Raw genomic sequence first — 12,638 nt, forward strand, 5'->3', positions numbered from 1 at the left:
CACTGTGGTCTGGAATATGATGACTGGCCAGTTCTGGGGAGTGAGGGTGGGAGGTGTCAGTATTCTGGAACCACCACAAAGACTCCGGGGCCGCGGGGTGGGGAGGGAAATGAATAGCTGTTATCAGAGAAGGGGAAGAAATGGATAATACTGAAAGTACACACTCAAAAATCCCTCAGTAAAGGTATCAGTTATTTGGGGAAAAAATGTTTTGGGATTTCCTCCACATGGTTGTAGTTTAACTGTAAAATCGTGCAAATCTTTCCCTTATCTGGATAGATATCATGCATGCGGGATAATAGTCTTAACATTTCCTCGTTTTTACTCTTTCCTCTAAGTGGGACTGAGTCAATGAAGACGCTGCAAAAAAAGTAAACAGAAAGCTTAAAGTATTAATACGGTAATTTTAAATTTGAGTGCCCTCTTTAGGCAAAATAGCTGGGAGTGCTTTCATCAATCCATTTTTAATCGTGACCACACCCCGTGTAGGTGACATGAGTATTACCGTCTTGCCTTTGCGGTTGGGGAAATCGAGGCATGACACTCCTCCATTCAGCCTTCCGGGGGCATTTCGGAAGAGTCCAGCCTGCCTGATATCAGAGGGTCTCCTTCTTCCTCCGCGGCGCCTCTCGGAGCCCTCATGTCCTTCGGCGTCGCAGAAGGAGAGCAGCTCAGGCTCCGCCGCAGCCTCGGGATTCGTCCTTCTCCCGGCTGCACCCGCCCCGCTCTCCCGCACCTTCCCCGGGAACGTCCAGCTGGACAAGGTCTGGAGTCTCTCCCGTCCTCTCCCCTCACCCCTCCCGCTACCCTCCCTCTGGTCCACGACGTGCAGGAAGCCCCCAGCCCAGCGCCCTGCAGGGAGATGCGGGCACATGTCGCCCAGGCGTCCAGCGGGAGGGGCGCCGGCGCCGCCGGAGGTGAGCGGCCCGCACCCATCGCCCCCCGGAGGGCCCGGCGCCGGGGCAGGGAGGGGCACGGGGCACGCCGGGCCCGAGGAAGGTGGCGGCGGAGGGAGGCTGGGCGAGCCCGCCGGGAACGGCGAGAGGGGGCCACGCGGGCGGGCCGGCGCGCGGCTCGCGGCTCGCGGGCGACGCCTGGAGAGCAAGCGGCGGGGAGCCGGCCGCTGCCGGGCCGCTCGGGGACGCGCCGCGCCCGGGCCGCGGAGCTCGGCGGAGAACCGCCCCGGGACGCCCGGACCCCCGGGTGCCCGCCCGAGCGCGGCCGGAAGACATGGCTTCGCGCGTCCCCGCCGCCGCTGACTCGACAGAATCGGCGGGCCGCGCGGGGGGCGCGGCGTAACCCGGGGGTGGGCGGTGGCGCGGAGCCGCCCGGGGAGCTCGGGGCGTCGTTGGGAGCGAAGGAGGATGCCAACACAAAGGCAAGCCGAGATCCAGCCCGCTGCGGAGGGCGGCGGGAAGAGCCGCTGAGGGGCGCGCCGGGCGCGCTCGGCTCCGCGCTGCGTCTCTCGTGGCTGCCGCGGGTCGCCGGGTCGGAGACGGCCGCGCAGGGCCCCTAGGTCCCGTGGCAGCGGCCGCCGCAGCCGGGAGCTGCATGCGACGCGCGGCGGCGCCCGCGGCCGCCTGCTTTCCCCGCGGCGCGCGCGGACCGGCCGGAGGGCGCCGGGGCCGCGGGTCCGGGCATCTGCCGGGGCGCCCAGCCGCCCGGCGGCCCCATCCCCACCCGCAGCCGGCGGCGGGCGGCGCCGAACTCCAGGTGAGTGCGCGGCCCTTGCCCGGCCCTTGCTCCGCAAGCCGGACGACGGGAGATGGCTTTGTTTTCCTCCCTTGCGCCCCGGCGCGGTCATTCATTTGACATTTCGGCTTCCGCTGCCCCGAGACGTGGGTGAGAGGCACCGGGACGTGTTTCAAGGTTTGATTCCCCGGGGAGCTGAGACTTTTGGGTCCATCTGAGCATCTCTTGAGGGAGGAGAGGCTTCATTTCCTTTTGGTTTGGGATGTGTTGTGAACATCCTCTGCCGCGGCTTGGGGCCTGGAGGAAACTGGGGCTGCAGATTTAGACGTAGACGTTTTGGAGGACGTGCAACTGCAGAGGTCTGGCTCTTACTTGCCTTGTGTTTTTCTCTATTAGCAGAGCTCAGGTGTTTCCCCCTTGATTATCATTATTAATTTAGGAACATCTTTACAGGCACATTTGTTTGCTTTAGAGTTGGAAGTCTTTGGAGACAATACAGAGCTCACAGTTACAGGGGATCAAGCGCTGTTGAACTTGGAAAAGGCAGGCATCGGCAAGCGTCGCGGGCAGAGGGTAGAGGTCGACCTTAGGCAAACTTCTCGGGGGCCTTTAGCCTTCCCAGTACGATTTCTGCTTTCCCTGTCTTGGAGTCAAGCAAACTGAATTCTCATTGCACGCATACCTTTGTCAAAGTGTGAAGCTTGTCTGTTTTTTTAAAAAATTGTTTTCTATAGTTTGTAATTTGGAAGAAAAAGATTTAAACGTAATTAGTAGAGTGAACCCGGTGAAATTTCATGTTTTCGTATTGTCTTATAAGGATGATTTTCAGTTTACTATTTCTCCTATCCCCTCAAGGGCTCATTTCTTCTGTTGCCTAGAGAGAGCTCCACCGCACCCCCCCCCCCCCCAACAGATGGCTGTATGTTCTGAGAGGTTATCTTTAAAATGACACTCACATTACCTATAAACAAGGAAGGATCAGTTGTTAGGCTTATCCTTGGAGTTATTAAAGCAAGAACCCTAATCTGGATGGGGATGCTATTGATGGTGTGAAAATCTGGAGTTTGCTAATCTGTTTGGGCATCAGAAGATTCCTGCAGGGATTGTTTATATAGTGTGGGAGACAGATGGCATTCCCAGCAGACAAGAGAAGCCCAGCATAAAGAGTCATTGTATTCTTCAAAAATTATCCACTTCCCTGTTGGGAGATGGGGTAGAGTGGGGAAGACATAGTTTTCATCTCCCAAAGAAGATATTATAACCGTGTCATCCAGCAACTTGACTAGTGAGTTTCTTCTTTTTTTGAACATTTAAAAAGTCATTTTTGAGCTGTTTGTTTTGATTATTCCTTTGGCACATTTTGGCCTCAGTTTTTGTTATGTGAAGCAGTTTAAACAGTTATATTAACAAAAATGTCTTTGAATTTAAGATTATCATACTGCTGGGAAAAACAGTAGTTCTTGAGTACAAATGGCCCCTTGCACTTACAGTTTCCCTTTCCCGGAAGGACTTTAGTCCAACCTGCATGAATTCAAAAGGAATTTCTTCTACTGCCTCCATGACAGGTGGTTTCATGACGGCCAGCATTTGTCCCCAGACTCTCAGCTGTGGGTAGTACTCTACTTGTATAAGACTTAACAGCCTAAGACTGTTGGGTCATCAGTCTTTTGCTCAGTCCCCTACACTTAGCAAAAGCCTAAGATTTTTGCTTTAGCAGTGCGCTCTATCACAGCATTGAGCAACCTTGGGCAGTGAATTTTTCTGAGTGACTGCGGAGTCTGTGAAGAAGTTAAAGTCATTCTGAACATTTGTGATAAGCCATCTGGAGCATCTCTGCTCCTACCACCATTATAGATTCTTTACGGGCTGTAGATTCCAGCTAGATTGCAAAATTGGTCTGCCCTTTGTATGCATGTGAGGGAAAATATTCAATAAATTCATAGTCACTAGCCACAGGACTAAATTTTATGAAGAACATGAGTAATGTTTGACCCTTTGAAACAGGAAGTGTGGGGTAAAAGTAAGCATTGGCTCTGCTTAGCATGGAAACTGTGATCTTGGGGAAAAAATATATTTCCTTACTTTTTCCCAAATCCTTCTACACCACTGATTTCAGCAAAAGGCAAAGAAACTAAGGCTGTTACCTGCAGCTGAGGACAGATACCCTAGCTATTTCTTCTGGATGAATCTGTGTTGTGGGAGAGGTGGCTTTTGGGCTCTGTCCAGTTTCAGCATGTGCCTTGGCATCAACAAAAGGGTCTAACATTCAAGTTCGGATTGTTAAATGTGCGGCTGGTATCTGTGTACCTTCTCAATAGGTTGCCTCCTCTCTTGTGAAGTGTTCCTTTATGAGAAACCCAAGGCACCAGGCCTGGGGTTTGCCGGGCACCTGGCCTGCATCCACATTCTTGTGTGTTACTGCCTCCTTTCCTGAATAAAAATGGAACTAGTTTTACACAAATAGGGAATGCAGGGTGGAGTGAAAACCCTTCCAGCTCCATTGTGGAAAGGCAGGCCTGGCCTGAAAAAGAGGACTGCATTTGAAGTGTACGTGGCTGACATAGCAGAGGCAGATTTACCTCCTTACACACAGGATGGCTTTTGTGTGGGAAATGAATGAGAGATTAGAAGTGTGACCACACCTTCTCGTTGGTTTATTCCTATTGCCCTGTCTGAATCACCAAATGTATCCCCTTTCGCATTTAAAAGTGGCCTGGTTTGGATGATAAATTGTATGGTCACCCTGGATTTTCGGGAATCTTCACTATTTTCTTCACCACCCTCTTCTGACTTCAGATTTTGAGTCTGGCTTTATTTTAGTCTTTAATTTGTGAAATGCAAAGATAAAAAAGGTAAAAAAAAAAAAAAACTTAAAAAATGCTTAAAGAAAAAAATAATAAAGAAGATGAAAGAATGAGGTATTTGGTAGCTTGTCATCTATTGACACATAAAAGAAATAAAAGTTTTATGCTTGAGGTGTTAAGTCTCTACTTTGCCTCTAAGCCCATGTTATTATTGTCTTCGAGCACAATGAGAATTAATACCTGTTTGCCTAGGGCTGACACGAATTGGGACAACTCCTATGATTCGGGACAGCAGCTTCAACAAAACCTGTTTATAGACCTAGTGGCTACATGGCTTTTGCAGATTGGAATGTAAGTTTCAAGGGCGTCCCAGGTGGCTTTAGTGGTAAAGAACCCGCCTGCCAATGCAGCAGACTTAAGAGACTTGGCTTCTATCCCTCGGTTGGGAAGATCCCCTGAAGGGGGGCATAGCAACCTACTCCACTATTCTTGCCTGGAGAATCGCATGGATAGAGGCGCTTGGTGGGCTACAGTCTGTAGGATCACAGAGTTGGACATGACTGAAACGACTTAGCACGTATGCAAATTTCAAGATCTGGTGTTTGGTCAAGTTCTTGGAATTCACTGAGAGACCAAAACACATGTGTTGTTGTGAAGACCTGACTCCACATTCTCCTAGTTTCCAAGCCCTCTGGGCCATGAGGATAATAGAAGAGCCTTTGTTTTCTGCCCTCTCTTCTGACGAGAGTCTTGGGTTTGGGTCTCAGCTTCTCAGACAAAGAGCTTGCAGAGAAGAATGTGGTGTGCCCGCTTACCACATGAGCATGCTCACAGGACTGGAGATTGTGCAGGTGACCGGACGGGGGTTTGAGTTCGAACACTAGATACATGGAGCTTGTGGCATGGACTTTTACAACAATGGCTGTGCTTCTTTGCTAAAGAATTGCCAGTTTGAAAGAGTTCGCTCGCAGTGCTGGCCAGTAGGTGTTACAAATAATTATGGCTGTCACTTTTTCCACACCTACTCCATTGAAATCCTCAAAAGCTTGGTCAGCACGCTTGAATAAGAAGAAATGTATGTATCTTCTTTATAAGTAGGATGACTGTATAGTTATTTTTGTTCAGACAAGGACACTCTTGAGAGTAAAGTGAAAAGTGAAGTTGCCCAGTTGTGTCTGACTCTTTGCGACCCCATGGACTATAGCCTGCCAGGTTCCTCCATCCATGGGATTTTCCAGGCAAGAATACTAGAGTGGATTGCCATTTCTTTCTCCAGGGGATCTTCCCAACCCAGGGATCAAACTTGGGTCTCCTGCACTGCATGCAGAGTCTTTACTGTCTGAGCCACCAGGAAAGCCCCTTGAGAATAAAAAGAGGTACTAACTGGAAGGGGCACCATATCAAAGAGTTTATACTGTTGTAGCAGGAAAGTTATGTTGGATGGTTGTCTTAACTATTACCTAAGTCATTAGCTTTTCTATGACGAATACCCATATGATAGAAGAATGTCCTTAACTTCTGCATGCATATACGTATATGTGTATATACACAGACATTGATCATCTATCTGTAGGTATGTGTATTGTGGGATTGAAATTAACTGCTTAAGAAGACTTAGTCATTTGGAAAATTGTGACTTTGATCATTTCTTTCATAGATTGACTTTTAAACTAAAAAAAAAAAAAAGTCCAGCCTCTCCAAACTTTAAGTAATCTTCTGACCTTGTGTAGTTCTCTTGCTTAAATCATTTGATGGTTCTCCATTTTCTGTTTAATTCTCAAGTAAGATCCACAGACAGATTGGTGGTTAGAGAGGAAAAGCAATGAAAAAATTTTACTTACTCCCTCATTCATTTATTCATTCAACTATTAGTACTATTTATTGAGCACCTTCCATGAATCTAGATGCTGAATGAATAAAACAAAGATCCCTGCCCTTATGAAGTTTTCATTTTATTGAGAGTGAAGAGGTGGGAGTGGGAATGCACAATAAGCCAAATAAATAAGTGAATTATATAGCGTTCTAGAAGGAGCTAATGCTTTGGAAGAAAGTGGAATAGATAAATTAGTTGAATAGCCTTCATGAAGAAACCTTCAGCAAAGACTTGAAGGAAGTGAAAGAAGTTGCTCATACAGATACCAGAGGGGAGTGTTCCAGGCAGAGAGAACAGCCAGTGTGAAGGAGTGAAGGTGAGAATATGTTTGGATGTGTTCAAAGATTAGTGAGAGAACCAACAGAAGAGGGTGGAGTGATGGGGGGATGTGGGAATGTGAATCAGAAAGATGATGTAGGAGTAGCAGAGCATGTAGGATCTTGAGATGTGAGAGATTATAAATTTAGCAGAAATCCCATTATGTTCTTAAAAGGTATTCTGGTATTAATTGTGTTTGTGCTATGAAGACTGCTCTGGTCAATATCACTTGCATTCCATACGTGGTGGACTTCATCTTAGTTAATATACTTTTCATGTCATTTGCTCATTGTTGTTAAAATAGTGTAGTTTATTGTTGCTGGTCTTAAGTTGTATCTTCATTGCACAAAAGTAGATCAGAGGCTCAAAAGTGGTTCATTGCAGTGTGAAAATAGTGATGAAAACAGTAATGAAAATGCTACAGTTCAAAATGTCACAAACAGAGAACTAAATCCCATTCCAAATATAAAATGTGAATCTGTACATGTAAAAACAAGGGAGTTTGTGAGAGTAATGATTTCAAAACAGTAGCTGAAATGGAAAAGTATAAAAAAAGCAAAAGGAAATAAGATGATGACTATTTCAAAACTGCTTTTTATTGGGTTTGCCATCCATTTGCTCCTAGTCCTCCGTCATCGCCTGTTGTGAAACTTTTTCTGTGAAGCCATGGATGTTTTGGTGTCATTTTCAAACAAAGCACAGTGGCTTCTCTGTTATACCATTCAAGTTTCCCAGGACAAGAACCCAATGATATTTTCCATTACAAAATTAATGTGTTAAACTTCTAACAGTAGGAAAGAGATTAAAACCTCAGTAGCATCATTAAGTGATTCTTGTAACAAAAGTAAGTGTAAGTTATTTTATTGAAGAGACACTTGGAAAATCAGCTGGAAAGTTAAAGACAAACATTATGCACAGAGAGAAGCCAGAAGTTATTGACAGAATTCCTTTGTCAAATGACACGGTTGGCTGTTGCATATTGTCAGTGGAGTAGAGTGTGGAAGAGTGATTGCTATCAAGAACACACTGGCAGATATTTCACTTTGTGGTTGGATGAAACCACCGATGTCATGCAGAGAATGAGTCAGCTTTTGGCATTTGTTCAGGGAGGAGTGCTTGGTGATGCTTTGTTCATTTATCACTGGAAACTTGTGCTATAGAGGAAGAGATTTTCCTTTTGGCTAGCCATTATATATGAGACAGGAAAAGTCCTCAGCAAGCAGGACTGACAGAGCATTGGGTTCATGTACAGATAAGAAGGTGGTGACTTCATGAAGAAAAGAAGTTGTACCTAGAAGCCCATCTACATGGTCTTCCATTCACAGCAAAGATGTAGCACCTTCCGATCTTGAGGAGCTACTGAAAGAAAGTGAAAACTGGGTAAATTATGGCCCATGTGTACATGTGTATGCTGTGCAAGGTGATGGACAAGGAGTATAAAGCTGCTTCTCTGCACCAATGTACTCTGGCTGTTTAGGGGAAAGGTGCTCATACGGTATTTTACCTATGCTACAAGATATCTGCAGAGCAAGAAAGATGTTTCTTTACGACATCACAATTAGAAATGATTTCTCTTATATCAAGTGTCAAGCCTCAGTACTATATGTTGCCCACATGGAACCATGTCAGGGACAGGGAGGAAAGGGAGAATTGCTAACAAAACAATCTGCTACAATCATAGGGACTAAGACATTTTTTTCATTAGAAAGAGTTGGAGGTCCATATTGGCTATAAAGAGTTAAGGAAGTAATATTTTCAGTAATGGACAGTCCTTTAAATCAGAAGCATATTATCTCTCGGTGAGCTATTGGAAGAAGAAGAGCACAAAGAAAGAGAACTTAGATCCAATAAAGTTGATGGGGTGAGAATACAAGTGTATATGTATATAACATTTGAGAGCATGTAGAGAACCACAGTGGGAGGAACCCAGGCTTTAAGGATTTTGTTAAGATGCTGGGCGGCCAGGAGTGCGGGTAAAAGGAGGTGGAGAAGCCTGACAATTGCACTTGACCTTTCTTAGACTTTTGCCTTAGGCTTGGCTTCATTTCACACAGATGGACTTGGTACTCGACTTCGTTTTTAGAACAGGATTTGTATTGCCCCTGATGTAACCTAGAAAAAAAATTAATGTTCTCTAGTGTTCTAGGATTCTTTGCATAGGACTCCGCTCATTCCTCCCCTCCTCCCTCCCTGCCTCTTCCCAACCCTCCTGTCATTTCCCCTCTTCTCCTCTACCTCTGTCTCTTCTTTTGTTCTTTCCCTCTTTAAGCTATTGAGTTGACATCTTTAAACTAGAAGATGCTTTGAGAGCTTATGTTCTCTCTGTGTCTTTGGGCAGATATATGTGCTGTCCAGGGCAAGAGGGATCAGGGCTCTATGGCAGTTCTATTCCTTATTCAGCTAACCCACTCTAATATGGAGTATCCAGTTATAGCACACACTTAAATTTGAACCCTCTTCCTTAAGTAAAGATCTGTTTCCCAGGGAGTTCCCTGGTGGCTTAGTGGTTAGGGTTCCAGGCTTTCACTGCCTTGGCTGGAGTTCAGTCCCTGGTTGGGGAACTGAGATCCTGCAAGCCTTGTGGCAAGGCCAAAAAAAAAAAAAAAAAAAAAAACGATTCTTTTCTTTATTTATTTGGATTTTAATAAAGATGGAGTCATTGTCTTTTGTCTCATAACTCTTCTATAGTGATGGCCATTATTTCATTCCAGGACAGAAGTCATTCATGCATTATTCATTGAATAAACATTGAGAGCCTTATATGTACCAGGCTGTCTTCTGAGGGATAGGTTAAAAGCGGTCAATATTCAGACATGGCCCTGACCAGATAAGACAGAGAATCAAGTTAGGAAATAGGCAACAGCAACAGAGAGATGAATGAACAAGTGACTATGTAATTGCAAAGCAAATGTGGCAGAAATTGTAAAGGTAAGCATTTTTACCTTACGGTGGTGGTATTTGGGCTACTTTTATGTTAACTTCTGAACTTCACAGTCTTCTGAATGTATTTTTGAAATATCTCATAAGTAGAAAATGAAAAACAAAACCATAGTTGGAAGTGTCTTAAGTGCTTTGCAGAGGAGGAACTGGCTAGAGAATGAAGTGTAACTGAGACTTCCTTTCCACGGGGTGGGCAGGCGAGACCTGGAGTGTAATTCATCACTTGTCTATGTGAGAGGGGTGAGGACAATTTGGACAGGGCTCAGAGAAGAGTTGTACAGATGATTGACTGATTGACGGCTGAGTTGGAAATAAGACCTACGAGAGACGTCTCAAAGAACCAGGGATGTAGAACAGTTGTGGAATTTAACCCGATGCCATGACTTAGGATCTCTTTCTCTTTCACCATCCTCTTTCGCACATCCACATTCTCTTCACACATTTCTCTTGTTCAACATCAGGCAAGGGCCATGATGCAGGTTAGAATTAATGTGTCAGAGGAAAACTGGAATTTTGTTCTCTAGTTGAGGAAAAATTGGAAAGGACCCGAAAGGCAAATGAGTTCAGCCTTCTTCCTAAGAGGTCTCTCTTTAATGTCGTTAATAGGTGGTCATCAAGTTCTACAGACCGTTTTCATTCTTGCCCCACCTAGGATGGGGTGGCGGCGGGTGGGGCACTCACGTCTGCTTCAGTTAGGCAGGTCTTCTTTCCGTTCAGTAGATGCCCTAGCTCATCTCCACCTCAGTACTTTTCACCGCAGGAAGCACTTCCCATCTGGAACACCTGCCAATTCTACCTGCTTTTCTGTGCGTCATTTAAAAATTGGTTTGCGTGATTTCTTCCTCCCCACCCCCTGTCTTACCCTTATGAAGAATATGGCATTTCTAGAAGTAGATGTAGCTTCCTTTGTTGTGATTGGGAGTAAGCCTGGGAGCAGAGTGAGTATCCTGCTCTGGGCGGGGGTTGGGGACCGCGTGTTTAGTTTATATCTTCCCGCTGGATGGATATGCCCCACTCTTGGGAATCGCTATCTTATAGCAATTAAGATCTTAATCATCTGCTGTTTTAAGTGATGCACTACTTATTTTGTTTGCTATTAGTGTTTTTGCCAACTAGATTTAAGTACTCTGAAGATATGCGAACTTGGCTGATACCTCTGTATAGTGCCCAGTATTGATCATGAAATGAATACATATACAATAATCAATGGCTAATGGCTGAAGAGACCATGTTTTTTGTTTTTCATGAACCATTATGGAAACCTGTCATTTATATAAATCAGGTATTAAGTTGGTGCAGACACTAAAAGATGAACATGTTTGTAGTTCTAAAATGGCAGAAAGTCTGTTCTTGGAGGCTGATTCATTGAGATAACTCGCATCTCAGAAAAGTCCTCTTCCTCTGTGAGCCTTCTAACTCATTGCTCTTCAGAGCATAGTCTGCAGACGGCACTGGTGCAGGGACATCGGCATCACCCGGAAGCCAGGCCTACTGAGTCAGAATCTGCATTTTAACAAGATCTTCAGATATGTTCTGTACACAGTAAAGTTTCAGAAGCATTTTATTTTTAACCCAAAGTTCAGAAATTTAAGAGGAGCATTTATCTTCAAAGAGCAGTGAGTCTGGAAATGACGATTTCATTGGTCTGTGCATGAGATCCTCAGTGTTTTTTGTCGTGTGGCCTGGGATTACACTGCTTCTTGCCAGGCCAGAAAATGCCTCTGCAGGAACGCCGCAGGGTAATTTAAGTATGAGAGTGGTTCTTAGATGTTAGATGTGATGGTGATTACAGGAATTAAAGCATTTTGGAGTGAGAAACTTGGAGAGCTTGGCAAAGGTAGAGAAACATGGCCATGAAACCTGAAACCAATGGTAAGGGAAGAGGTCTTCCCCTTACGATTAGAGGCAACTTCTAACTCTCTGGACTTCAGTTCTGTTCTCCCCCTCCCACCCCTCCAGAGCCAGGTGGTCACAAATGAAACGGCTTAAAGTGCTGTGCAAGGAAACCTTGTGGGATGGAGAGGCATTCTTCATCAGAGGAGAAGGAGGTGTCACACACAGCTTACCCAGTTGTTGCCACATGGGAATTTGTGTTCAGCAAATAAAGCTAAAAATCTAAGTTTGTATATACAAAACCTCTTTGAGTGTAATATGTTGGTAATTGAAATGTTTTTAGAACGGCTCAGACCAAACAAAATTCATATGCTGCCTGCATCTGTTTCGTAACCCCTCTTCTAGAGCAACAAAATGTATGTGGTGATGTGAATATCTGACCTTTTTAGTTTAGGACACCAAACATGGGTAGAGGCATTTTGGTTCTTGTAGGACCACTTTGGATCTTTACTAAGTAAAAGAAATAAAAAGACATAAAGAAGGGAGTTGTACTTGCTTTGATAACCTGGTTTGTCAATAAAATACATGTCTGAAGAACCTCAGTAACTAATGGTGTTTGGAGGAAAGTGATGCAAGTTATGACCAACCTACGCAGCATACTAAAAAGCAGAGAGATTACTTTGCTAACAAAGGTCAAGGCTGTGATTTTTCTAGTAGTCATGTGTGGATGTGAGAGTTGGACTATAAAGAAAGCTGAGCACCGAAGAATTGATGCTTTTGAACCGTGGTGTTGGAGAAGGCTCTTGAGGGTTCCCTGGACTGCAAGGAGATCTAACCAGTCCATCCTAAAGGAAATCAGTCCTGAATATTCATTGGAAGGACTGATGTTGAAGCTGAAACTCCAATACTTCGGCCACCTGATGCGAAGAGCTGACTCATTTGAAAAGACCCTGATGCTGGGAAAGATTGAAGGCGGGAGGAGAAGGGGATGACAGAGGATGAGACAGTTAGGATGGCATCACTGAGTCAATGGACATGAGTTTGAGCAAGCTCTGGGAGTTGGTGATGGACAGGGAGGCCTGGCATGCTGTAGCCCATGAGGTTGCAAAGAGTTGGACACAAGTGAGCGACTGAACTGAACTGAACTGATGCCTAAAGGCATATAACTTAGGTTCTAT

General features: G+C 45.2%; 1 protein-coding gene across 3 annotated transcripts in view; it reads left to right on the forward strand.

Annotated features, from left to right (window-relative positions):
- Positions 1-644: 644 nt before the first annotated feature.
- HECW2 (HECT, C2 and WW domain containing E3 ubiquitin protein ligase 2) overlaps positions 645-12,638 on the forward strand; it is a 422,372-nt gene continuing 410,378 nt past the window's right edge. The window contains exon 1 of one of the 3 annotated variants that reach the window (XM_043910516.1): positions 645-764. The gene's annotated coding sequence lies outside the window, so the exon portion shown is untranslated. Of the gene's footprint in view, positions 765-797; positions 918-1,610; positions 1,714-12,638 lie in introns of those variants that run through there. The other 2 variants (XM_043910517.1, XM_043910518.1) reach the window with 2 other exon arrangements.

Source organism: Cervus elaphus, chromosome 8 (genome assembly GCF_910594005.1).
Source record: "Cervus elaphus chromosome 8, mCerEla1.1, whole genome shotgun sequence".
Taxonomy (NCBI): Eukaryota; Metazoa; Chordata; class Mammalia; order Artiodactyla; family Cervidae; genus Cervus; species Cervus elaphus.